The sequence below is a fragment of the Moschus berezovskii genome, chromosome 9 (assembly GCF_049115385.1).
Source record: "Moschus berezovskii isolate FMDL1 chromosome 9, NW_MosBer_1.0, whole genome shotgun sequence".
NCBI classification, from domain to species: Eukaryota; Metazoa; Chordata; class Mammalia; order Artiodactyla; family Moschidae; genus Moschus; species Moschus berezovskii.
Genome location: NC_142468.1, coordinates 70966910 through 70994576, shown reverse-complemented (window position 1 = coordinate 70994576; position 27667 = coordinate 70966910). Strand labels below are relative to the sequence as shown.

At 38.1% G+C, this 27667-nt stretch overlaps 1 protein-coding gene and 1 non-coding gene across 2 annotated transcripts in view; one reads left to right on the top strand and one right to left on the bottom strand.

Moving 5' to 3' along the window:
* The window catches only part of SPRED1 (sprouty related EVH1 domain containing 1), a 131566-nt gene that overhangs the window by 11898 nt on the left and 92001 nt on the right, over positions 1–27667 (top strand). The window lies entirely within an intron of this gene.
* Positions 9558–9691, bottom strand: LOC129563632 (small nucleolar RNA SNORA70). The gene has a single exon (XR_008687375.2). It is a non-coding gene; the product is annotated as a small nucleolar RNA SNORA70 (small nucleolar RNA).

The window sequence follows — 27667 nt, the reverse complement described above, 5'->3', positions numbered from 1 at the left end:
CCTGTCACTGTTTTTTAATCCCCCTCCCTGTATCTCTTTGCCATGAAGTGATGCCATGATCTTAGTTTATTGAATGTTGAATTTTAAGTTATATAGGTCCTATTGAGTCTGAATCTGTACTGTGTACTTGGTCTCAGCATACATCATACAAAAGTAGTTTGACTTAAATAATTACTGGCTAATGTCTTGTCATTTTTGCATTTTACACGATTTCAGCTAGGTCCTTAGTAGGAGGAAAACTGAGTTGAATCTGTTTAACTGCCTTTGACATCTGAATGTCCCTACCAAACTGGTATGTTGAAATCCTAACCCCCAAAGACAGTGGTATAATGGTGTGGGGCCTTAAATCATGAGGATGGAGGTTCCACAGAGTCCCTTGCACCATGTGAAAAGTCCCTAGCTGTGAACCAGGAAGAAGACCTTTACCCAACCATGCTGGCATCTCGGTCTTGAACTTCTCAGCCTCCAGAGTTGTGAAAAATAAATTTCTGTTGTTTGTTAGCTACCTGCCCCATTCGGTTGTATTTTGTTATTTCAGGCTGATGGACTAAGACACTGACTGTTTTCGGGAGGACAAAAAAAGAACAAAACTCAGCATAGTTTTCAGTTGCTTCTAGTCCCATACAAATATGTTTTTATTTGTTTTAATAGTGTATGTATGAATATTATTTATTTTCATCAAATATACTTAATTTCTGTACTTACACATTTTTTTTTAGTAATCATTATTTTAATGTCTATAATAGTCCATCAAGTTGTACCATAAGTTTACATAGGTATTTTCTTGTTAGTGAACATTTTGGTGTCCAGCTCTTGGCTTATCAATAAAATTGTAATGAGCATCTTTTCTGCATACATTTTTTTCTGTTCAATTAATTTCTTAGGATGCATTTACAGGAGTGAAATACTTAATGTCAAAGAACATAAGTGGCCTTTAAAAAAATTCTAATTATGAAATGTTGCTTCCAAACAGTTGTACTTTTTGCCTATTGTGGATTATTTATAAATGCATTCTCATATTTCTTAGATTTCATTTCTATTCTTCAATACCTTGTGGGTTTTTTACATAGCTCCCAATATGTAATTAAGTGACAGCTAATGTTTGAATGACTGACTACCAGCATTGTCTTAAAATCATTTGATAAATTTAGTCTTGATAGCAGCTACTTGAAATGTTATTACTATTATTCAGTTCAGTTCAGTCGCTCATTCGTGTCCGACTCTTTGCGACCCCATGAATCACAGCATGCCAGGCCTCCCTGTCCATCACCAACTCCTGGAGTTCACTCAAACTCATGTGCATCGAGTCAGCGATGCCATACAGCCTGCAATTAAAAGGTGAGAAAACTGGGACTTAGGAAAGTTGAATAGCTGGTGAAGACTCCAAGGCCCATGCTGAAACAATAGCCTTTAAACTCTTGACTATAACAGTGACAAATACTTTATATTTTTCAATAAAGTGTGCGTATGTACATACGTGCATTCATACACCACACACACACACAAAAAAAAAACTTTTGTAAAACAACTTGGACTTATGACACAAGCTGATTTCTGTATTCTATAGATGAGAATTGTAGAATATTTTGTCTAATATGTGTAAATATGATGCTGCTTAAGACACTTATAGTTAAAAGTTGCAGGTTCTAAACTACAGTGCAATTTATGGAATATTGTCGTTTAAGGATGTGTCTCCTTACTGGTACTAAAGATTTACATTAATGTTCAGCTTATTATTTCATGAAAATAGATACTATAAAAAGGTATAGGATTCTCAGGGCAGTGCTTTTCAGGGCTGAGTTGTGAGGCATTGTAGGGAAATTCAGATTTGCATCTCAGATTTCTTTCACTGAAGTGCCCTGAATTTATCATTCCTGAATTTTGAATGTATCCCAAAGCAGCTTGTAAAAAGTATATAATTATTTTGAAATCTGATAAACAATTTCAAAGATACTATGATTATTGCATTTTAGTCAATACTTGAGTTGTGTTTTCAGTATGAAATGAAATATTTTTAATCATTTATATTAGGAAAAAAGGAAAACTTTTTTAACTGTGAAGTCTTTGTGTATTTATATCAAACTATGCTAATTACAGCAGCTGCCATTTTCAAACAAAAAGTAAGAGTGTAAAAATCCAGCAAAGATTAATAGAAACCTTTTGAAATACAAATAGAATACAGTCACATTGCAGGAATCTTGGACCATAGCAAGAAATTAGCCATAGAAGAAGTTTTCTTTTTTGCACTCATGTTAAAAGTTTTATAAAGGCAAAAAATTATATAGAAAGGATTTTAAGTTTAAGATTTCCTTCTCTAAAAATGTCACATATATCATATGATTTATATAGATAGTGAGTTACCTGTATCAGAAAGAATAGAATTATGCCAATTGGCACATTGTGAAATCTGGAAATCTGTATAGAAAAGAAACTCAGATTCTAGTCTCAGTTCTGCCATTTACTTATGTGAGTTAGAGCAAGTCTTTTAGTGTCTGAGCATCTGTGCTTATGAAGACAGTAATCTTTTCTTACCCATAAATTACTTTTTGCATGAAAATTATATAAAAATGAATTTGTGTATGTATGAGTTTTGATTTGCCAATGGGGAAAAGAAGTGTTTTTTAGACCTTTGGGGAAAAAAAATAGAGGTAAGCAGAAAGACGAAAGGAAAGGTTTTAGAAGACTTCAGGAAGAAGAAGAAAGCCTAGGAATTAGAATTGAAATATCTGGGCCTGTTTGGGGAACTAAATAGTATTGGTACATATAAAAAGTATAACTAAGTTAAGTTAAAGCAAAGGAGAAAAGGAAAGATATAAGCATCTGAATGCAGAGTTTGAAAGAATAGCAAGGAGAGATAAGAAAGCCTTCCTCAGTGATCAATGCAAAGAAATAGAGGAAAACAACAGAATAGGAAAAACAAGAGATCTCTTCAAGAAAATTAGAGATTCCAAGGGAACATTTCATGCAAAGATGGACTCAATAAAGGACAGAAATGGTATGGACCTAACAGAAGCAGAAGATATTAAGAAGAGGTGACAAGAATATACAGAAGAATTGTACAAAAAGATCTTCATGACCAAGATAGTCACGATAACGTGATCACTGACCTAGAGCCAGACATCTTAGAATGTGAAGTCAAGTGGGCCTTAGAAAGCATCACTATGAACAAAGCTAGTGGAGGGGATGGAATTCCAGTGGAGCTATTTCAAATCTTGAAAGATGATGCTGTGAAAGTGTTGCACTCAATATGCCAGCAAATTTGGAAAACTCAGCAGTGGCCACAGGACTGGAAAAGGTCAGTCTTCATTCCAATCCCAAAGAAAGGCAATGCCAAAGAATGCTCAAACTACCGCACAATTGCACTCATCTCCCACGCTAGTAAAGTCATGCTCAAAATTCTCCAAGCCAGGCTTCAGCAATATGTGAACCATGAACTCCCAGATGTTTAAGTAGGTTTTAGAAAAGGCAGATGCACCAGAGATCAAATTGCCAACATCCGCTGGATCATGGAGAAAGCGAGAGAGCTCCAGAAAAACATCTATTTCTGCTTCATTGACTATGCCAAAGCCTTTGACTGTGTGGATCACAATAAACTGTGGAAAATTCTGAAAGAGATGGGAATAGCAGACCACCTGACCTGCCTCTTGAGAAACCTGTATGCAGGTCAGGAAGCAACAGTTAGAACTGGACATGGAACAACAGACTGGTTCCAAATAGGAAAAGGAGTACGTCAAGGTTGTATATTGTCACCTTGCTTATTTAACTTATATGCAGAGTACACCATGAGGAACGCTGGGCTGGAAGAAGCACAAGCTGGAATCAAGATTGCAGGGAGAAATATCAATAATCTCAGATATGCAGATGACCCCACCCTTATGGCAGAAAGTGAAGAGGAACTCAAAAGCCTCTTGATGAAAGTGAAAGAGGAGAGTGAAAAGGTTGGCTTGAAGCTCAACATTCAGAAAACAAAGATCATGGCATCTGGTCCCATCACTTCATGGGAAATAGATGGAAAAACAGTGGAAACAGTGTCAGACTTAATTTTTTTGGGCTCCAAAATCACTGCAGATGCTGATTGCAGCCATGAAATTGAAAGACGCTTACTCCTTGGAAGGAAAGTTATGACCAACCTAGATAGTATATTAAAAAGCAGAGACATTACTTTGCCAACAAAGGTCCGTCTAGTCAAGGCAATGGTTTTTCCCGTGGTCATGTATGGATGTGAGAGTTGGACTGTGAAGAAAGCTGATCACCGAAGAATTGATGCTTTTGAACTGTGGTGTTGGAGAAGACAATCTTGAGAGCCCCTTGGACTGCAAGGAGATCCACCCAGTTCATTCTAGAGGAGATCAATCCTGGATGTTCATTGGAAGGACTGATGGTAAAGCTGAAACAGCAATATTTTGGCCACCTCATGTGACGATTTGACTCACTGGAAAAGACTCTGATGCTGGGAAAGATTGGGGGCGGGAGGAGAAGGGGACGACAGAGAATGAGATGGCTGGATGGCATCACCCACTCTGTGGACATGAGTTTGAGTGAACTCCGGGAGTTGGTGATGGACAGGGAGGCCTGGCGTGCTGTGATTCATGGGGTCGCGGAGAGTCGGACATGACTGAGTGACTGAACTGAACTGAACCATGTCTCATTATTTTTTAAATCTATAAAGGGAATATGGGCTTCCCTGGTGGCTCAGTGGTATAGAATCTGCCTGCCAATGCAGGAGTCCCTGGATTGAGAAGATCTCCTGGAAGGAAATGGCAATGAACTCCAGTATTCTTGCCTGGAAAATCCCATGGACAGAGGAGCCTAACAGCTACAGTCCATACAACTAAACAACAACAACAAAAGGAATATACTTATGTGTATATTAACTCCTGAACTGATTTTTTTATGCTCAGTAATGTATTAAGATGTCTCCATTCTTTTTGTTATAGTTTTTTTATTCATTTGCCCTGCCATATAATACTCCATTGTGTTACATTACCACAATATAGACAGTCTGTTGTCTAAGAATATTTGAGTTATTTTTAGGTATATGCTATCATGAGTGTTACCACTGTGAACGTTTTTGCAATATTCTAATGCATGTATGCTAAAGGTTCTCTTTAATGTATTTAGGGTTAAAATAGTTGGATTTAAGTTACGTTGTAAATTTTCAAGTTTACAAGGTAATACAAAACTGTCCCCATGTAGTTCCAGTTTGTACTCCTACTGGCAGTGTAAGAGAAGGGGTATAAGAACTGTATTTTTATAACAGATGATATTTGCTAACTTTTTTTTTTTTTTTGCTTACTATGTGACTGACACTGTTCTAAATGCTTACAAGAATTAATAAATTTTTAAATTCCCACATCCATCCTATTGGGTACACTTACATCTGTTTTCTAGATGAGGAAACTGAGGCATGAGAGGACTATCCTATTAGTAAATGATAGGATTCAGACTTCGTTAGGTCAGGCTTCAGAGGCCAGCCTCTGAACTGTTATGATCTCTTACTTTTCCAAATGCCTATTTATGGATTCACCTTCTCTTTTCCTTTTCCTTCGTCCCCATCGGTTTCTTGGCCTTTATTTGCTTTTGATAGTGAGTTTTGGTTATTGTTTCCCTATATTGTTTTGTGTTAGCATTGTCCATTGTATAGTCTTCCTTTAAAAAGCAATTTCTTAAAAAAAACGAAGTTTTCTCATTTGTAGAATGAGTAAGATGGTTCAGATGATACCTAGCATTTTTGGCTCTAGTATTTTATAACTTGACATAATCTCCTATATAGTTCATAATTAATTTCAGAACAGTTACTCACATTTTCTCTTTCTTAAATATTAAAATGTGAAACAGCTTAGTATGCTTTATTTATTTCATTGTAAAATTTGATTTAAAGTTAATTCTTTATTTTTTGATAGAATATTGTCAGCTTCCCTGGTGACTCAGACAATAAAGAATCTGCCTGCAGTGTAGGAGACTTGGGTTGGGAAGATATTCTGGAGAAGGGAATGGCTACCTACTCCCGTATTCTTGCCTGGTGAATTCCATGGACAGAGGAGCCTGGAGGGGGCTATAGTCCATGAGTTGCAAAGAGTCAGACGTGACTGAGCGACTGTCTGTACATCAGTAAGCTATTAAGTAGCTAACAAAATTCTGGCATGGATGTGAATGTATACTGATTTCAACATAGACTTTTTGTGTATACATCTGTTGAGCTGAGTGAAATTTTTCCTTTAGCGTTTGTAGGTATTGCTCTTGAGGGCTTTTTTGTCTGTTTTGTTTTTTTAAGCCAGTCATCTTTGTAATCTGCTGCCAGTTGCTTGGTAAATGTTTTGTTTTTTGTTTTACCCTTTAGGTACTGACTTAAGATAAAATATTATTTTAAAATTCTGATTCTAGTGATAGATGACAGTTTATTTGACAGTTTATTTGGTTAATATTGAATGACAAAGTTCTAGACCCAGTTATATATACTTAATTATCCGTATATCTTGCCAAAGTAGGATGTTATCTCAACCTCATATCTTGAAGTGCTTAGATGCTGTAAAAATAGTGCTTAGAGCTGTTTCAATAAAGATAAGTCTGTTAATTCAAATCCATTATGTGTCTGCTGCCCATTTAGTAGTAGTGAAATGTTTCAGTTCAGTGAGCCCTATAAGGATCAGTCTTACATGTGAGTTGAAGTGGTAGGCTGATAGAAACAGCCAGACAGATGGAGATCAGGATGTTGCAGCATTTCTGACTAGTCAAATTTAGTCCTTCTTCTGGTTTTTACATTGCTCTTAGCTTTGGCACAGTCATTAATATTGATTCTGAGTGAAACAGATAAACATTAATTGATCATTTATTATATGCCAGAGAAAGGATTGGAACTAAAATTTTTTTAGTTTTCTGGTGTTAAGCTGATAAGCTTTGGGGATGCAGATGAGTAAAATCTGAGTCTTTGCCTTCACAGAGGTCTCAGTCTGATACTAGAAATACATGATTTGTTCTTTGGTAATGAAGGACTTGATTCCCTGCTATTGGAAAAACGTTGAAAGTAAAAATTACTTCATTTTGGAAAGACATGTTTACATGTTATGTATATAACTTTGTGTGTAGTTCAGTAATCTGATGATTAAAGTAGCTACGGTCTTGTCTTTCAATTCACTTTGAAGTTTTTATGATAGGATAGATTGTGTGTGAATGTGGAAGTGTTAGTCGCTCAGTTGTGTCTGGCTCTTTGTGACCCAATGGACTGTAGCCTGCCGGGCTCCTCTGTCCATAGGATTCTCCAGGCAAGAATACTGGAGTGGGTTGCCAGTCCCTTCTCCAGGAGATGTTCCCCCCGCCATGGATTGAACCCAGGTCTCCTGCACTGCAGGCAGATGCTTTACTATCTGAGCCAGCAGGGAAGCTGTGAATTTCTCCAGGCAAGAATACTGGAGTGGGTAGCCATACCTTCTCCAGGGGATCTTATCAACCCAGGGATCAAACTCAGGTCTCTGGCATTGCAGGCAGATTCTTTACTGTGTAAGAAAGATAAAGGATTTAAGGACTTCCCTGGTGGTCCAGTGGCTAAGACTCCAAGCTCCCAACACAAGAGCCCTGAGTTCAATTCCTGGTGAGGGAACTAGATCCCAGATGCTGCGACTAAGTTCACATGCTGGAACTAAAGATATAGCATGCTGCAATTTAAAAAGATCCCTCATGCCACAGTGAAGGTAGAAATCCTACATGCTGCAACTAAGACCTGAAGTAGCCAAATAAAAATAAATTTTTATAATGAGGGTAAAAGATTTAGTGTCTTAACAACTTAGAGCTGAGAGTAGATGATTATTGTGAACTTAGCCTTTTTATACTATGTTTTATAAATAAAGTTATGTTTATTGATGTTTACTTAAAAGACGTGAAATCTTTTATATATAAATCTAATATATATATCTGATATATATAAATCTAGTATATATAAATAAAATTATATAAATGTTTACTTAAAAAGACTTTAATCTTCTCTTTTTAAAAAATCATTTCTTCGACTAGCAAGAGCTTTGAAATGAGTCATTTGTAATATTTTAGTCCACCTGGGTCAGGTTTTAGTGTAAGAACATGAGCTGTGTTATTCAAAGATCGATAAATGGTGCAAACACCCTAAATTTGACAGGCAGACAAAGGGGGCATTTTAGGTGAAATTGTTGTGGTACATTGTTGTGGTTCCAAACTCCTCAAGTAACGTGCTATGAACTTAATGAAGCTACTGTAATTTTTCTCTGATTCTTCTTAATTATTAAAAACTATAGATTTTATGGGCAGAGAGGTCAAGGTAGAAGCATTGAAGGGTTTACATACACATTCTGTTTTGTCATTGTCTCTCATTAGCCTACATAATCTTGAGAATTTTTCTCTATTGTATACTAAAGAGCTTTCCAAAACTTTGTGGCAGATACTGGTAAAGCAAGCAAAAGTAGTTCTCATATTGCTGTGTTTCCTCAGAAATTTCATGTGTATATACAGTCTAACTTTGAAATAATTTTAGACCTACAAAAAGTTAAGAAAAAATGTACCAAGAATATTCATATATTCTTCAACTGGCTTTCTAAAATGTTGGTATCTTAAATAGCCAAATAGGAAACTAACATTGATAATAATATTATCTACAGACCTTATTTCAAGTTTTATCAGTTCTGCTAATGTCCTTTTTTTCTAGTTCAGGATCCAATCCAGCATTGCATGTTGTATCAAGTGTTCATGTCTCTTTGTTTCCTGTAATCTGTAATAGTTCTTCAGTATTTCTTTCATAATTTTGAAACTGTCTTGAAGAATACTGATCAAGTATTTTGTAGAATGTTCTTCAGTTTTCATTTATCTGATGCTCAGTCTTGATTAAATTGAAGGTAAACATTTTGGGCGACAATACCGTCCGTAGAGTGAAGGTGTGTTCGTGCTTCAGGAGGTCTATGATGGTGATACTTCCTGTACTAATGATATGAACTTTGATCATCTGGTTAATGTGATGTCTGCCAGGTTCTCAGTCAGGGCTTCAGTCAGTTGCTTGTTGTTCTGTAGCTTGGCACAGATGGACATTATGACTTAAGCAGTGTGGATCCTTGCCAGTGTGCCCTGAGGCTTTCCAAAGGCATTGTGCATACCTGTCTGGGGCCTAGATTGGGGACATTGCCAGTCATGAGTGTCCACTGGAATGGGCTGTCTCCAGAGTCCCTTCAGTTCAGTTCAGTCGCTCAGTCGTGTCCGACTCTCCGCGACTTCATGAATCACAGCATGCCAGGCCTCCCTGTCCATCACCAACTCCCGGAGTTCACTCAAACTCATGTCCACAGAGTCGGTGATGCCATCCAGCCATCTCATTCTCGGTTGTCCCCTTCTCCTCCCGCCCCCAACCTTTCCCAGCATCAGAGTCTTTTCCAGTGAGTCAACTCTTCGCATGAGGTGGCCAGAGTATTGCAGTTTCAGCTTTAGCATCAGTCCCTCCAATGAACATCCAGGATTGATCTCCTTTAGAATGGACTGGTTGGATCTCCTTGTAGTATAAGGGACTCTCAAGAGTCTTCTCCAACACCACAGTTCAAAAGCATCGATTCTTCGGCGATCCCTTAGAGCAACCCATATAGGCAACATGCTGCATACACTGCGAAGAGGCTGTTGTTTGCAGCCATGGTACACCAGGCCCCCTCAGGGAAAAGAGCACAGTCAGCTTAACTGACTGCAAATGCTGCTAAGTCACTTCAGTCGTGTCCGACTCTGTGTGACCCCATAGACGGACGCCCACCAGGCTCCCCCATTCCTGGGATTCTCCAGGCAAGAACACTGGAGTGGGTTGCCATTTCCTTCTCCAATGTGTGAAAGTGAAAAGTGAAAGTGAAGTCGCTCAGTCGTGTCCGACCCTTAGCGACCCCACGGACTGCAGCCTACCAGGCTCCTCCATCCATGGGATTTTCTAGGCAAGAGTACTGGAGTGGCTTGCCATTGCCTTCTCCGACTGCAAATGAGCACTTCCATTTTGTCTTCACAGCATGTTCTACGTTCATTTGATGTTTTCCCTGCCACAGCTTTAGAGTCATTGTATTTATCCAAGGAACTCTAGTTTCTTTTATTGGAGAATTGTATTGAGAAACTGTTCCCTGAGTAGTAGGTGTGCTTTTGGGCTTGCCACATGATACAGTGGTGAAGAATTCACCTGCCAGTGCAGCAGATGCAAGAGACCCAGGTTTGATTCCTGGGCCAGGAAAGATCCCCTGGAGTAGGAAATAGCAACCCACTCCAGTATTCTTGCCTGGAAAGTTCCATGGAACGAGGAGCCTGGTGGGCTACGGTTGGACACGACTGAGCACATGCGTACACACAGATGTGCTTATTGGCACTGGGGTCAGGCTGGTGGTACAGACCCTGTGTTACAGATGAAAGCTAAGCTGAAGGTTAAAAGTGTTGCTCCAATGGACAGATAAAACTGATTCAGTTGGAAAAAAAAAAAAGTGATTGAGTTGGGACATAAACTCAGGTCTTTTCAGTCCAGAGTCCAGATTCTTTGCACTTGCTCTCCTGTATCACTGTATTTCCTTCCTTATACTCTTCATTTCCATTAATTCTAATATTTGTCTTTTCTGGCACAGATAGGCACACTCTAGTTCTTAATATTCAAGAAAATTATTAAATAGTATAATATTTCAAAACAAAACTTTTCAAAGTAGTCTTTACAGTTCAAAAAATATTATATGCTTACTGTGGTTAAGGCAATATGGTGGACATTGGTAGTATTTGAGTATGTGCTTATATGTTTTGGGAGGACTTCATGCTGAGAATTTTGTTTGTTTGTTTACAATGGTATTTTTTTCCCCTCAATAGGTAGCTGAGGGGCTGAGGTAGATGAGGGGTTGGGGGCTGTTGTGAACTGATTCATTGTCCAAGAATCTAAATGGCTTAGAGATTTATATATTATATATAAATAAATATATAGTATTTAGGTTAATATATATTTGCATGTGCCTCTTCTTAATATATTGCCACTTAATAATTTTAGTAATATTATGCAACCATTAAATAATATCTGTTGGCTGAGCACACTTAAATAAACACTTTGTTGTTGCTTCTAATTCTTGCATTAACTTCTTGAGTTGATACTGTTTTTCCTGTATTCCATGTGAGCAAAGAGAAGTGACTTGCCTAAGATCATAAAATTTAACAAATATCATAAAGTGGTTTTAAATCCAAGTTTTACGCTGCCTACTGTGTGAAGCACTTTTATGTTATATATGTATTCAAAGTTTCAGAGATCCCTTAGTTCTCATGTTGAGGGTGTGATGTAAAAGTTTATTCTGTATACCTACATATGGGATTTTGAGTTAATTCTGCCAAGGTTGGAAGCCCAGTTCTGTCACTTATCAGTTTTGTGATCTTGGAGTTTTTTTAAATCATGTCTATAAAATGAGGGTAATAATTATATCTGCTTTGGACGGTTATCTTGATTAAATATAACACATGGAAAGCATTGAACTGTGCAAATAGCAAGTACTGAAGTGTTCAGTTCAGTTCAGTCGCTCAGTCGTGTCCGACTCTCCACGACCCCATGAATCACAGCACGCCAGGCCTCCCTGTCCATCACCAACTCCCGGAGTCCACCCAAACTCATGTCCACAGAGTCGGTGATGCCATCCAGCCATCTCATTCTCGGTCGTCCCCTTCTCCTCCCGCCCCCAACCTTTCCCAGCATCAGAGTCTTTTCCAGTGAGTCAACTCATCGCGTGAGGTGGCCAAAGTATTGCAGTTTCAGCTTTAGCATCAGTCCTTCAAATGAACACCCACTGAAGTGTTAGATGCCTGTTAATAATATGCTATGCTATGCTATGCTAAGTCACTTCAGTCTTGTCCGACTCTGTGTGACCCCATAGACGGCAGCCCACCAGGCTCCCCTGTCCCTGGAATTCTCTAGGCAAGAACACTGGAGTGGGTTGCCATTTCCTTCTCCAATGTGTGAAAGTGAAGTCGCTCAGTCGTGTCTGACCCTTAGCGACCCCGTGGACTGCAGCCTCCCAGGCTCCTCCATCCATGGGATTTTCTAGGCAAGAGTACTGGAGTGGTTTGCCATTGCCTTCTCCGACCTGTTAATAATAGTAGAAGTAACTAATACGTTGCAAAGAAATATCAAAAATTCAACCGTAGAATAAACACTAGTAATTGACAGATATTATGATGGACTACTTGGGATAATTTTGTGACTATTGGATAATTCATAGAATCAAAGAAATTGGGAATGAGAAAAGGATTCGGTTAAATAGCATCTTTATCTCTGATTTTTTTGAAAAAGGTTACTAAGGTCATAATGATAACGTAACTTGCCCAAACTGTTAAAGTTGCATTGTATCACTCTCAGTAGAAACTTTGATTTTATGGCTGTTAATTCAGTGTTCTTTCCACTACAGATTTTTTCCCTAATCTCTATTAAGGGAAATAATTTATGTGGGATATCATTCTCTTCTTTATTTTTAGGAGTGCTTGATACCTACTGGTATCAAACAGTTATTCCTAAAATATAGCCAGTTAAGTTGGAAGATAATATATGATATGCATCTTTAGAGGGGTTTGATAGCGTAGTAATACTTTTAATCAGAATCCCTTCATTAATAGGAACAATGGATAAATAAAAAAGCATCTCTGAAAGCGTGATTTAGTTCCTCTTGATGGGCAGCAGAATGTTGGCATGAAATAGTTTATTTTTAGCTTCAGGGTCAGTTCTTTAATAATTTTTAAAAAGTAAAAAACAGATGCAAAGAAGATGATGATCTATATTTTTATCCAGAATTAATCACTAACTTAGTGTATTAAAAAGCAGAGACATCACTTTGCCAACAAAGGTCCATACAGTTAAAGCAGTGGTTTTTCTAGTTCAGTTCAGTCACTCAGTCGTGTCCGACTCTTTGCAACCCCATGAATCACAGCACGCCAGGCCTCCCTGTCCATCACCAACTACCAGAATTCACCCAAACTCATGTGCATCGAGTCAGTGATGCCATCCAGCCATCTCCTCCTCTGTCGTCCCCTTCTCCTTCTGCCCCCAATCCCTCCCAGCATCAGACTCTTTTCCAGTGAGTCAACTCTTGGCATGAGGTGACCAAAGTATTGAAGTTTCAGCTTTAGCATCAGTCGTTCCAATGAACACCCAGGACTGGTCTCCTTTATGATGGACTAGTTGGATCTCCTTGCAGTCCAAGGGACTCTCAAGAGTCTTCTCCAGCACCACAGTTCAAAAGCATCAATTCTTCGGCGATCAGCTTTCTTCACAGTCCAACTCACATCCATACATGACCACTGGGAAAACCATAGCCTTGACTAACTAGACGGACCTTTGTTGGAAAAGTAATGTCTCTGCTTTTTAATATACTGTCGAGGTTGGTCATAACTTTCCTTCCAAGGAATAAGCATCCTTTAATTTCACGGCTGCAATCACCATTTGCAGTGATTTTGGAGCCCCCCAAAATAAAGTCTGACACTGTTTCCACTGTTTCCCCATCTATTTCCCATGAAGTGATGGGACCAGATACCGTGATCTTAGTTTTCTGGATATTGAGCTTTAAGCCAACTTTTTCATTTTCCTCTTTCACTTTCATCAAGAGGCTTTTGAGTTGCTCTTCACTTTCTGCCATAAGGGTGGTGTCATCTGCATGTCTGAGGTTATTGATATTTCTCCCTGCAATCTTGATTCCAGCTTGTGCTTCTTCCCGCCCAGCGTTTCTCATGATGTACTCTGCATATAAATTAAATAAGCAGGGTGACGATATATAGCCTTGACATGCTCCTTTTCCTGTTTGGAACCAGTCTGTTGTTCATGTACAGTTCTAGCTGTTGCTTCCTGACCTGCATATAGGTTTTTCAAGAGGCAGGTCAGATGGTCTGGTATTCCCATCTCTTTCAGAATGTTCCACAGTTTAATGTGATCCACACAGTCAAAGGCTTTGGCATAGTCAATGAAGCAGAAATAGATGTTTTTCTGGAACTCTCTTGCTTTTTCCATGATCCAGCAGATGTTGGCAATTTGATCTCTGGTTCCTCTGCCTTTTCTAAAACCAGCTTGAACATCTGGAAGTTCACGGTTCACATATTGCTGAAGCCTGGCTTGGAGAATTTTGAGCATGACTTTACTAGCATGTGAGATGAGTGCAATTGTGCGGTAGTTGGAGCATTCCTTGGCCTTGCCTTTCTTCGGGATTGGAATGTCTAAATTGGATGTGAGAGTTGGGTGATAAAGAAGGCCGAGCACCTAAGAATTGATGCTTTCAAACTATGGTCCTGAAGAAGACTCTTGAGAGTCCTTTGGACTGCATGCAGATCAAACTAGTCAATCTTAAAGGAAATCAGTGCTGAATATTCATTGGAAAGATTGATGCTGAAGCTGAAACTCCAATACTTTGGCCACCTGATGTGAAGAACTGACTTATTGGAAAAGACCCTGATGTTGGGAAAGATTAGAGGTAGGAGAAGAAGGGGACAACAGAGGATGAGATGATTGGATGGCATCACCGACTTGATGGACATGAGTTTGAGCAAGCTCCGGGAGTTGGTGATGGACAGAGAAGCCTGGTGTGCTGCAGTCCATGGGGTTGCAAAGAATTGGACATGACTGAGCAACTGAACTGAACTGATGCCTGTTTCCTGATATCAATGAGAAACGTATTCTTTACACCTTAACTGTAATCTTTTACTTATTACAGCTTTTAAAATAAAAGTTTGTAGATTATAATTTGTCTGACGATGATTAAAATTTATTTGGTGATGGCTGTTCTCATTTCAACATTACCTGTTTTTAATTTCACCTGAGGACCATGGCTTGTAGTTTATAAGAGCCTTAATAGCATGCTGTTTTGGTTTTTAAAACACTCTGTAAGAGAACCTTGATTCTGATTTAAATCCAGTATTGCTCATAATTTAAAAGTGTCTCCTAAGTTTTAGTGTGTTTCCATGAGGTATGAACATTTTGCTGAACATTTTGGGGGCCAGGGCACAGAGTGGTATTAGGCTTTGTATAAATGTGTTGTCAAGGTGGACGTGTTTACTTTGTGAAATTATGATTACAGATTTGAAACTTGTTTCTCTGCAGAAGGAATCAAGATCATGGAATCATTTTTTGGAATCATTTTTTTAAGTAGCTGCTATATATACCTACATTTCGACTGATAAAATTGTAGAAAAGTAAAAAATATAATTGATAAAAAATATTCCAAATACTGTTCTTACTTTTACATAAATGAAGCTGGGGATAAAGAATGACTTTTTTCTTTACTTTCTAGTCACAGCTTTTTAAATTGCAGAAAAGAACTACAGCAGCATGAATTTGAAATTCTTGCTCAGTTAGTTATAAGTAAGTCTCTGATGCTGGGAAGGATTGGGGGCGGGAGGAGAAGGGGACGACAGAGAATGAGATGGCTGGATGGCATCACTGACTCGATGGACATGAGTTTGAGTGAACTCCGGGAATTGGTGATGGAAAAGGAGGCCTGGTATGCTGTGATTCATGGGGTCGCGAAGAGTCAGGCACGACTGAACGACTGAACTGAGCTGAAGTTATTTATGCTTACTTAACCTCTTGAATGCAGAGTACATCACGAGAAACGCTGGCAGGAAGAAGCACAAGCTGGAATCAAGATTGCCGGGAGAAATATCAATAACCTCAGATATGCAGATGACACCACCCTTCTGGCAGAAAGTGAAGAGGAACTCAAAAGCCTCTTGATGAAAGTGAAAGAGGACAGTGAAAAAGTTGGCTTAAAGCTCAGCATTTCAAAAACTAAGATCATGGCATCTGGTCCCATCACTTCATGGGAAATAGATGGAAAAACAGTGGAAACAGTGTCAGACTTTATTTTTGGGGGCTCCAAAATCACGGCTGATGGTGATTGCAGCCATGAAATTAAAAGACGCTTACTCCTTGGAAGGAAGGTTATGGCCAACCTCGACAGCATATTAAAAAGCAGAGACATTACTTTGCCAACAAAGGTCCATCTAGTCAAGGCTATGGTTTTTCCAGGGGTCATGTATGGATGTGAGAGTTGGACTGTGAAGAAAGCTGAGTGCTGAAGAATTTGTTTTGAACTGTGGTGTTGGAGAAGACTCTTGAGAGTCCCTTGGACTGCAAGGAGATCCAACTAGTCCATCATAAAGGAGACCAGTCCTGGGTGTTCATTGGAACGACTGATGCTAAAGCCAAAACTCCAATACTTTGGCCACCTCATGCCAAGAGTTGACTCACTGGAAAAGACCCTGGTGCTGGGAGGGATTGGGGGCAGAAGGAGAAGGGGACGACAGAGGAGGAGATGGCTGGATGGCATCACTGACTCGATGCACATGAGTTTGGGTGAATTCTGGTAGTTGGTGATGGACAGGGAGGCCTGGCGTGCTGTGATTCATGGGGTCGCAAAGAGTCAGACTCGACTGAACGACTGAACTGAACTGAATGCACATTTTATCTTACTATTTCTCTAAAACTGGGTCTTCAGGATTTCGTTTCTTACCATCAGTGAAATATATAGCTCTTGCAGAGTTTTCAGCAAGAGTCATATGACCTGGCTTATGTTTTTGTTGTTATTTTTTTGACTACACCGCACGTTGTGTATGAGATCTTAGTTCTCCAACCAGGGATCAAACCTGCACCCCTTGACTTAGAAGTATGGAGTCTTAACTTGTGGACTGCTAGGGAGGTCCCTCAAGTTTTTTAAAGATCACTCAAATGTTCTTGGCTTCTAAATATACTAAATAAATTTTTTTTTTTTTGGTTACATTCGTCTTCCTCAAAAAAGTCCATTGATATTTTAAACTGAATTTCCAGTAGATAAACAGAATTTAGACAGAATTGTCATCTTTGTAATATTGAGTTTTGCTTTTAGAAAACGTAAAATGTGCTTTTTATCTGTTTAGGTCATTTATGCTCTTCATGAACATTTTAAAGATTTCTTTATATTGATCCTGCACATTTCATTTTAGTAATTTTATGTTTTATTGTTGTGGTTTAGCTCTTTTTATAATCTTAACTCACTGGTAAAGAAGAAAGTCAGTTAATTTTGATGTATTTTTTATATCCAAGTGCTACACTGTGCTTTCTTGTGTTTTTTTTAATAGCCCTTATTTTTTAGAGAAGTTTGAAGTTCACAGCAAAACTGAGAGGGAGGTACAGATTTGCCACACACTCCCTGCCCAAACAGGTACCTAACTGCTATGGTTGTCAACATCTCCCACTAGAATGGAACATTTGTTACAATTTATGAACATCAATCATCATTATCACCCAGAATCCATAGTTAACATTTAGAGTTTATTCTTGGTGTTGTAGCCGAGTAATTACAGTTGTTTTAAGTTGTTTGTTTGGTAATTCCAACATCTCTACCATGTCTGAGTCTGGTTCTGGTTCTGATCCTTTGTTTTTTTTTTTTTTTAATTATGCCATGTAATCCTTTTATTTTTTTTTGTTTTTGTCGTTTTCACTCTTTTTTTTAAATTAATTTATTTTTTATTGGAGGCTAATTATTTTACAATATTATATTGGTTGGTTTTGCCATACATTGACATGAATCTGCCCCGGGTGTACATGAGTTCCCCCTCCTGAACCCCCCTCCCACCTCCCTCCTCCCTTTATCCTCCCTCTGGGTCATCCCCACACACCAGCCCCGAGCATCCTGTAACATGCATTCACCCTGAACTGGTGATTCGTTTCATATATGACAACATACATGTTTCAGTGCCATTCTCCCAAATCATCCCACCCTCACCCTCTCCCACAGAGTCCCAAAGACTGTTCTATACATCTGTGTCTCTTTTGCTGTCTCGTATACAGGGTTATCATTTGCATCTTTCTAAATTCTATATATATGCGTTAGTATACTGTATTGGTGTTTTTCTTTCTGGCTTACTTCACTCTGTATAATAGGCTCCAGTTTCATCCACCTCATTAGAACTGATTCTTTTTAATGGCTGAGTAATACTCCATTGTGTTTGTTTCTTTAAATTGTGTTTGTTACCTTTTATTATGATATGCCTTGTAATTTTTTCTTGATAGCCAGACATGTATTGGCTGAAAAGAACTGCTATAAATAGGCCTTTAGTAATGTGGTAAAGTGTGTGTGTGTAGGGGATGGGTAGGAAAGTGTTTTATAGCTCTGTTATTGTGTGTGTGTGTGTGTGTGAGCACATGTGCGTGTGTGCCCATGCACTCAGTTGTGTCTGACTCTTTGTGACCACACGGACTGTAGCTTGCCAAGCTCCTCTGTCCACAGGATTTTCCAGGCAAGAATACTGGAGCAGGTTGCCATTTCCTTCTCCAGGGGGCCATCCCCACGCAGGGATTGAACCCGCGTCTTCTGCATCTCCTGCATTGGCAGGCAGGTTCTTTACCAGTTGAGCCACAGGGGAAGCCCCTCTGTTCCGTTATTAAGTTTCAGTCTTTTTTTGCTCCAGCTCTATTGAATTATAACTGACAAAAATTCTTTATACTTAAGATTTACATCTTAGTGTTTTGACATCTGTATACATTATAAAATAATCACAGCAGTGTAATTAACATATCTATCACAGCATATAGGTACCTTTTTTCTTTTTTCTGTTAAGAACATTTAAAATGTACAGTTAGCAAACTTCAAGTATATGATTCAGTATTGTTAATTATAATCACATTGGTGAACATTAGGTCTCCAGAACTTAGCTTTTTGTGATCCTATGTCTCCGGATTGTGAACTTCTTAAATGCTGTTTCTCCCTCACCCCTGTTAAGGAGGCCAAGATGGCTGAATTGGGCTCTAGTTGGATATTTGTTTACCTTCCCTTAGGTCAGTTAGATTCTGATACAACTTTAGGTGTGTATTGTTTTAGTCAACAAGTTGTGTCTGTCTTGTGACCCGATGGACTGTAGCCCACCAGGCTCCTTTGTCCATGGGATTTCCCAGGCAAGAATACTGGAATGGGTTGCCATTTCCTTCTCCAGGGGATCCTCCTGACCCAGGGATTGAACCTATGTCTCCTGCAGTGGCAGGTGGATTCTTTACTTCTGAGCCACCAGGAAAACCCATTTAGGAGGTTAAAACTCTGGTTAAATAATTTCTCCTGAAATCAAGCTTTGTTAAGAAGAACAGTGTGCTCCAGTGTATTTCAAAATGATTTCTTTCCTTCTTCTGGAAATATGAGGGAATTTTCCCTGATATTCACTGTGAGGACTTGTGAAGAGTGCCAAGAGGGAAAACTAACAAAAGTGGGGGGAGGGAGGGGCATTTTGATGCCTGAATTTTTAATCTTAGAATTGTTCACTCTTTCAGTCACCAGCAGCTCATCAATACTCCAGGTTCCCCTGCCGCAGCACTGTTTCCCAAAGAGCTCTCCGCTCTCAGGTTTCTGATCCGATGAACTATCATTCTCCATAATCTCTGCCTCTTCAAGTTTGGGGGCAGTAGTTTGCCCTGTGACCTCATTTTTATTACTGATCCCAAGAAGTGTTGATTTTTCAGTTTGTTAAGCTTGTTGTTAGCATAGATTGGTGGCTTCCAAACTTCCTATGGGCTAGATTGGTAACAGAATGTCCTTACTTTTCTTATGAAAAATTTGTGTTAAAAGCAATTATATAATTTTAAATAAGGGTAATTTTAAAATTTGTACTTCATTTCTCTTTTCTTCCCTCACTCCTCTTTAATCATATTACTGTAATATTAATTTTTTAACTTCCTCAGAAATGTTGTCCTATAGCTGGCTGTAATAGAATTGCCTCAGATATTTTCACCTAGAGGTGTGTAGTAATTATGGAGCTTTTAAAAGCCTTTACATGTTAGGTAAGTATTTTTCTGTATTACTTTGTCGACAAAGATCCATCTAGTCAAAGCTATAGTTTTTCCAGTAGTCATGTATGGACGTGAGAGCTGAACTGTAAAGAAAGCTGAGTGCCGAAGAATTGATGCTTTTGAGCTGTGGTGTTGGAGAAGACTCTTGAGAGTCCCTTGGACTGCAAAGAGATCCAACCTGTCAATCCTGAAGGAAATCAGTCCTGAATATTCATTGGAAGGACTGATGCTGAGGCTGAAACTCCCAATACTTTGGCAACCTTATACAAAGAACTGACTCACTGGATGCTGGGAAAGATTGAAGGCAGGAGGAGAAGGGGACAACAGAGGATGAGATGGTTGGGTGGCATTACTGACTAAATGGAAGTGAGTTTGGGCAAACTCCAGTAGTTGGTGATGAACAGGGAAGCCTGGAGTGCTGCAGTCCATGGGGTTGCAGAGTCAGACAAGACTGAGTAACTGAACTGAACTGATTTCTGTTTTTTTTTTTAATAGCAATATATATTCTTTCAAGACTATTTTCAAGAGTTAAAGTTGATTTTTTTTTTTTAGCATCCCTCAAGGTAGTAAAGTCTTTCTGAAACAATGTGTCTTCATTCCCAGATTAGTTTCTTTTCCAGCATTTGAATCTTGGGCTACAAGCTGTGTAAAATAGTATTTTCCTACTTTATTACATTTATATTTAAAACTCTGCTCATGTTTCTATGTGTTTTTATTTACAGTACACATTATTATATTGCTATCTGTATTGTCTATCATGCTCTTAATAGTACATTTTAGATGGTGAACTCCTTGAAGAAAGTGGTGTCTTTTACAGAAAGTAGTCTTCAATAAAGAAAAGCACTATCCCTTCCTTCATGTTTCCTCTTCTTTCTAATTTACCTCCATTCGTCCTTAAGCTCTTATGAGATCCAGAGTGCACTTATTTCCTGGGAAGACAAATCATTCTGAGATCCTCGGTAGTCTTCCCTGAATGACATGGAGTTGAAGCAAGTTTTAACTTATATCTTTTGGGTTTTGCTTGGATAGTGAGAATGTACTTGCTTGCTACTCTCAATGTTGTTAGAGTCGGTTTTGGAGGCTCTTAGGCTTACCTGTCCCAGGTTGAAATTACTTGACCACATGGGTGCAGGGGAATGACTGCTTCTGGAGGAAGGGGCTTAGAGGAGAAAGGTAGAAGAAGCTAGAGAACGAAATTTTCCCATTTTAGTCTTGCTTAGTACTAAAATTGTGCAAAACAAATATTGTCTTCCCAGAGGCTTATCAGTGTGGCGTATTTAAAAGTAAGATGGGTTTGTATGTTTTTCTGTTCCTTTACTCAACAATTACATACATATTGCTCACTAACTATATCTCTAATTACATTCTACTCAATCCAGTAGTAAATGAGGAAAACAACATCCCTGCTCACATGGAACGTAAGTTCTATTAATAGGAAACAGACAATAAATATCTAAAGAAATAAGTAAATAAGATAATTTCAGATAATCATAAGCATTATGAGGAAAATAATACCAAGAAAAGAAATGCATAATACCAAGAAAAGAAATACATAATAGTGGAGGGAAGCTGGATGTTGGAACTAGTTTAGATTGGGTGAGTCTAATTTGAGGAGGATTCATGTTATCTAACACTTAAGGAGGAAACCAATAGAATATCTCAGGGGAGTCTCCAAGTAAGTGCAGAGGATCTGGAGTAGAGGGAAACCATTTAAAGAGTGGAAAGAATGCTGTTGTGGTTGGAGATAGTGAGCTAGGAGAGGTAGTCAGAAGTGCTGTTTTATGTCTTTTATAAGTCATGGTTATGAGCTGTTAAAAGATTTCAGATTGCCAAGCTATTTTAAATCAGTCATTTAGTTATGTATATTGAATTCTTGAGTTAGTGATTTCTTTTGGAACTTAATTTTTAAGATTATCTAAAGCCGAATACAAGAGTAACCTGGCTATATTGCCTGAAATGATAGGGAATAAAGTATACTGAATAGAATTTATGTGACAGATTTTAGTCAATGTATTCAAAGTGAAGATTAGTTTTATAGTTTATTAATATTCTGAGTCGGAGAAGGCAATGGCATCCCACTCCAGTACTCTTGCCTGGAAAATCTCATGGACGGAGGAGCCTGGTAGGTTGCAGTCCATGGGGTCGCTAAGAGTTGGACATGACTGAGCGACTTCACTTTCACTCACTTTCACTTAATATTCTGAGTAAGTAATTATTCCCAGTACAGCTACACATCAGAACTCCTTCAGAAAAGTTTAAAATACATCATTCCTAAGCCTCATCCTTTTGGAATCAAGACAGTAGACCAGTAGACTTTGGGAGTCTTTTTTTTTAAAGTTCTCCATATAATACTTAGAGAATAAACATGAGTTTTGGAACCTCTGAACCAGTGGATTTTTTTTTTAATAGCAACTTTATGGAGATATCATCCATATAGCATACAATTCACTGATTTAAAGTGTAAAATTCAATGGGTTTTGGTATATTTGCAGATATGTACAGTTATCATTGCAATTGTTGAACATTTCCAGCACACCAAAGGAAATCCTGTCCCTATCTGCTGTCTCACCCTTTCCCCTCAACCGTCTCCCCAGTTCTAGACAACCATCATTCATACCTTGTCTCTGTGGATTTGCCTGTCTGGATATTTCATATAAATGGAATCATATAATACATGGTACTTCTATGACTAGCTTCTTCGTTAGCATAATGGATTTTTTGTTTGATTCTTTTTGGAAGAAAATTTTTATTTATACAATGATTGTTTTGCAAAAGAGATAAAGTACGATTATCAGAAAAAAGCACCTGAAAAAACTGCTAAAATTGGTGTTTAGTATCTCAAGATTTCTACAATTAGTTAAGTAAATTACAGCAAAATACCGTGTGACAACAGTTGCTCTGTCCTGTCCAACCTCATTAACCCCGTAGACTGAATGAAGCATGCCAGGCTTCCCTGTCCTTCACTGTCTTCCAGAGTTTGCTCAAACTCATACCCATTGACTCGGTGATGTTATCCAACCATCTCATCCTCTGTTGCCCGCTTCTCCTCCTGCCCTCAGTCTTTCCTAGCATCAGGCTCTTTTCCAGTGAGTCGGCTGTCTGCGTCAGGTGGCCAAAGTATTGGAGCTTCGTTTTAGCATTAGTCTTTCCAGTATATATTCGGTATTGATTGCCTTTAGGATTGACTGGTTTGATTTTCTTGCTGTCCAAGGGATGCTCAGGAGTTTTCTCCAGCACCGAACCAGTGAAATTTTTGTCTGGAGCAGGTTTGGCCATTAATTCCTGGATACTCATGTGGTCATTATTGAAGAATTTGTTGGATTTTGCACTTTTTGTATTTCATGTTTAAGACCAAAGTGTATTCAGCACTTTGAAATGAAAATATATTAAAATGACGTTTAGGGAATTAAAAATAAAGTACTAATTGGCTACTTGATGTTTCTTATTTCTTGCAATGTGTTGGAGATCCCAGATGCTGTGTTTATTTGTGTTGCTTTTCAGTTAAAAAGAAGTACAGTCATTAAAGTGTATAAAAACTTTTTATTTCTGTTCAACTAAAGATTCACTATTTAAGACAGAAGATGAAAACTGCAGGTGAAACCAGTTCACATAGAAATGAACCAGTATTTAAGAAATCAAGGGACTTGATATAGGCAGGATTTCCAGCTTCTCTGAAAAGATCAAAACATTCTCATAATACTGAACTTGTATTCCTGCAAGGCAGCTGCTAGAATGCAGTGTTATATATTCCCTTTAGATGGCCATAGTTCCTGCCACTACAAGTATTATAAGCACTTAAAGTAGTAATCTTCATTCATTTGTTTTTGACATTTACTTTAAGACCTAAGATACTATTAGATGTGTCTTTATAGGCTGAATCTTGGGTCTTCTGTGAAATGAGAAGAGAGAAAATTCAAACATTTATTTATAGTTAGTAATTCCTTTCTAACAGTCTTAAAATGATTTAACAAAAAGATACTAACAGAATCTGAATTATTACTTTAATTCTCTATTCCTGGAGAAATGAGTATTCTACATTTAGTGTATCAATCCATTAGTACTTTTGCACTCAGATCATGTTTCCTAGTAAACTAGGCTTCTCTTTGGCATTTTAAGACAAAACCATTGTCTTGGTTTTCATTACATTGTATTCCTCAAATTTTCCTACGTATCTTGGTACTCTGACCCCTATCACTGACTCCTTTCTTCTCCCTTAAAAGGAGGAGTATTTCTCCCAAAGTTTAGTCTCAGTATAGTCTGCTTTTCTTTTTTACAGGGTTTTAATTCATTTTTGAAGCTTCCATTACCAGAATTAGTGGTAATTAAAAAATTATTGCTCTTATTACTTATTCATGTTAGTTGTATTGTGATTTCTTTGAGAAAAGGGACTGTGTCGTACTCATTTTTTAGATACGTTTTGTTTAATATATTTGCTTGTAAAAGACATCCAGTCATTCTTCCTTATTTCTGATTTTTTTAATCAGACACCTATTATATGCTTGGAACTGTTGAATTATTTATGTTCTCCATGGCTTTTTAGTTATTTCCTTTGAGTGTTCTCACTACAATTGATGACAACTCTTATTCTAGATTGATGACAGATTCTTTTCTGCATCCTTTACACTCTGTACCAACCACTGGACTGAATCTTTACAAGCTTACAATCTTGGAGGTTATTTTTGGCTCCTGTATTTTTTGTATCCTCTCCTTATTTTCATGAAATTTGTTCTGTTTAAAAGAATAAATTGAGGATTCTTCCTTGAACTTCTATCTGTAAAGACACTGTTGTGTTCCCAGGTTTCATTATTGAAATAGCATTTGGATTCAAATAACATCTTCCTAGCTGCCTTTCTCTCTCTGCTTTCTGAATCTTCCAAAGTTTCCTGATCTATTTTTCCATATAATTACTCTTAGATATCAATTTAATTGGCTTCTCAGGTGATGCTAGTGGTAAAGAATCTGCCTGTAATGCAGGAGAGGCAAAAATCGCAGGTTCGATCCCTGGGTCAGGCAGATCCCCTGGAGGAGGAAATGGCAACCCACTCCAGTATTCTTGTCTGGAAAATTCCATGGAGCAAGGAGCCTGGCGGGCTACAGCCCGTGAGGTCCCAAAATGTTGTACATGTCTGAGCATGTACATACACACACCAATTTAATTATATCCTCCCTGCGCAGAAGCCTAGAATAGCTGCCTTTTGAATATGCAAGGCCTTCACCAGTAGCATTCCTGTTTAGTCTAATTCATTTTTGTTGTGTTCAATAATCTTCCAGCTCAAGCAAGAAGAAGTTATATTGCATACTCATGGCCTATTTTATGACATGCAAGCCATTTTGAATAATTTTTTATCTTATCTTGAATCCAAGCTCATGTTACCTTCTTCAATACTGTAGTGGTCATCAGTTGTTTTATTATGTCAAATATACCTCAATTCCTCTTCTGTTAAGAGCTGTCACTTTGGAGGGTGGAAATCATCCCTTCATGTTTAGGCCTTTAGGTTTGAGTGGGTTCATGGATGTGATTGGTTTAGGGCAGATAAATGAGAGACAGTGAGACTCAATTCTAGGACTTTTGAATGCTGAGAAGAGGCATTCTCTGCTGCAACTATAAAAATTTTGCGTTTCTAGAGCTTTAATGAAGTCAGTTTTATTTAAAATTAAAACCCTTCCAGTTTGAAGCATTATCAGCATACTTCAAACAACTATCAATAACAGGGATCCTGGTAAATTCCCATATTAACTTTTGTATATTATGTCCACATGCAGCTAGTTGTGTGTGTGCATGCACATGTGTGCATATGTACACATGCAAAAGAAATTACTGAATCTACAGGAATCCAACAGCTTTTTGGAACTGTGAAAAATTAGATTAAAAAATTTATTTTTGAGTAAATGAATAAATATAAATGTGAATATCATTTTTTATCAGTGAGCTATATCAACCGTGCATTTGCTTGGTTGTAACAGGGATAAAAAGCATAGGATTTCTATTCAGGCCTTCGAATCCTTGCTCTGTCACTTACTATCTATGTAATTGGATATGGAAAAATTGAGGAGCTAAAAAACTTCACTACAAGGAAGAAAAAGTAGTTTGGAAATTGAATCTTAGTCATTTTAGTCTAACCAGAGAAATATTATTGAGAATGTCTTTGTTTTGATCCCCAAAGGGATCCCTGTTCCTTTCGTTAATTGGCAGGTGCCAGACTTTCTCCTCAGAAGGCTTGATTCGGAGGAGCATATATCCTGTCTTCCCACTTTTAGATTCTACTCTGCCAACATAAATTATCTGGCACTTCTTATAAACTTTTTTATCTGCTCTCTGTCCCCACAACTCCAGATACATATCAGATGGTTATTTCTAAATGTTCCATCACAGTCCACTTTCTAAATAAGGTTTTACTAGAATTTTTTGCCCCATCAGTGACATTTCAGTTGAGATGTTGTTGGAAGATAGTTTGCTTGTTGAAGACAGCAGTGTTCTCACATTTAGAACTTATACTATTAAAAATACATGTGTAAGAAACTTTAGTCTTAAACAGAATATTATTATAATTTAAGTTACATATAATTAGGTAGTATCAGTTTTCTGATCAGTGATACCAGTAAAGTGAATTACATTGAGCAAGCACTTCCTTCTATGTGTCTGCATCTACTTAGCAGTTTCTCTTATTTTGCATAATAAAGACCTAACCAAATCTTTTATCCTTTATGAAAAATGACTTTGGGTTCGGCTCTGATCCTCAGGAGTTTTGGCGAAGATAGAATGTCAGTTGTGTTAGCAGGCGACATTGCATAGTGTGTGCGCACGTGTGCTCAGTAGTTTCCAACTATTCTCTGTCCATGGAATTCACCAGGCAAGAACACTGGAGTAGGTTGCCATTGCCTCCTCCAGGGGTCTTCCCAATGCAGGGACTGAACCCATGTCTCTGTGTCTGCTCCATTGGCAAGTGGATTCTTTACCACTGGCGCCAGCTGGGAAGCTCACAAGGCAACATTGCTGATTGGTAAATGGCATTTGCCTTGGGAGGATTGTGAATGAACTAAATGTAGATACCTGGTGGGAAGTCAGAACTTTGATTTGCCTTGAGTGTGGTATATTTTTTACCTTGCCAGGACTTCAGGAAGCTATGTCCATGGACCGTAATGACATATTTTGGTTCTTGTTTGGAATGTGGGGCTTATAAACTAAGAGTGTTGCTGTACATCCACGATTGTATACCCATGGGATTTCGATCCATTGTAACTGAACTAAGGATGTTGCAATTGTCCTTTTGGTATCATCATTACTGTTTATTAGTCGTAGTAGGGGAGAGAGTAATGATCAAACAGGAAAATGTTGACTGTTAAGTTCTTGCTGTATACAAGGCACTGTTGGTGGTACAGGGAAGATTAAGATGTGATAAATGGGAGGAATAGAAGATAATCTTAGAGGAGTCATAAAGTTAATAAGTGCCTGGTGAAAGATATGTAATGAATACCTTGAGTTCATCAGAAGGAGCTTTTATAGTCTCTAAAAGACAATAGGAGAGTTAAGTGATGATCTTTTACCAAGCTGTAAAGACAATTTCAGTAGGATTATACATAAATTTATTTATTTCATGGCTACTTATATTTATAAAAAAAGAAAGTACTAGAGATTACCCACAAGTGTTATAAGATAGAAAATGAGTATTCCTCATTTTTAGACTGTCTTCTTTCAATAGATGCTCACCTGACAACTTATTTTTGTAATCTTTTTAATAAGATTCTCTGGTCAGTATCATAGCTGTTGGCTCCATATGACTATTGAGCACTAGTCAGAATTGACATGTGCAATATGTGTTTGTAAAATGCGCACCAAATTTCAAAGACTTGGTATGAAAAAAATGTAAAATACCTAATTGATTA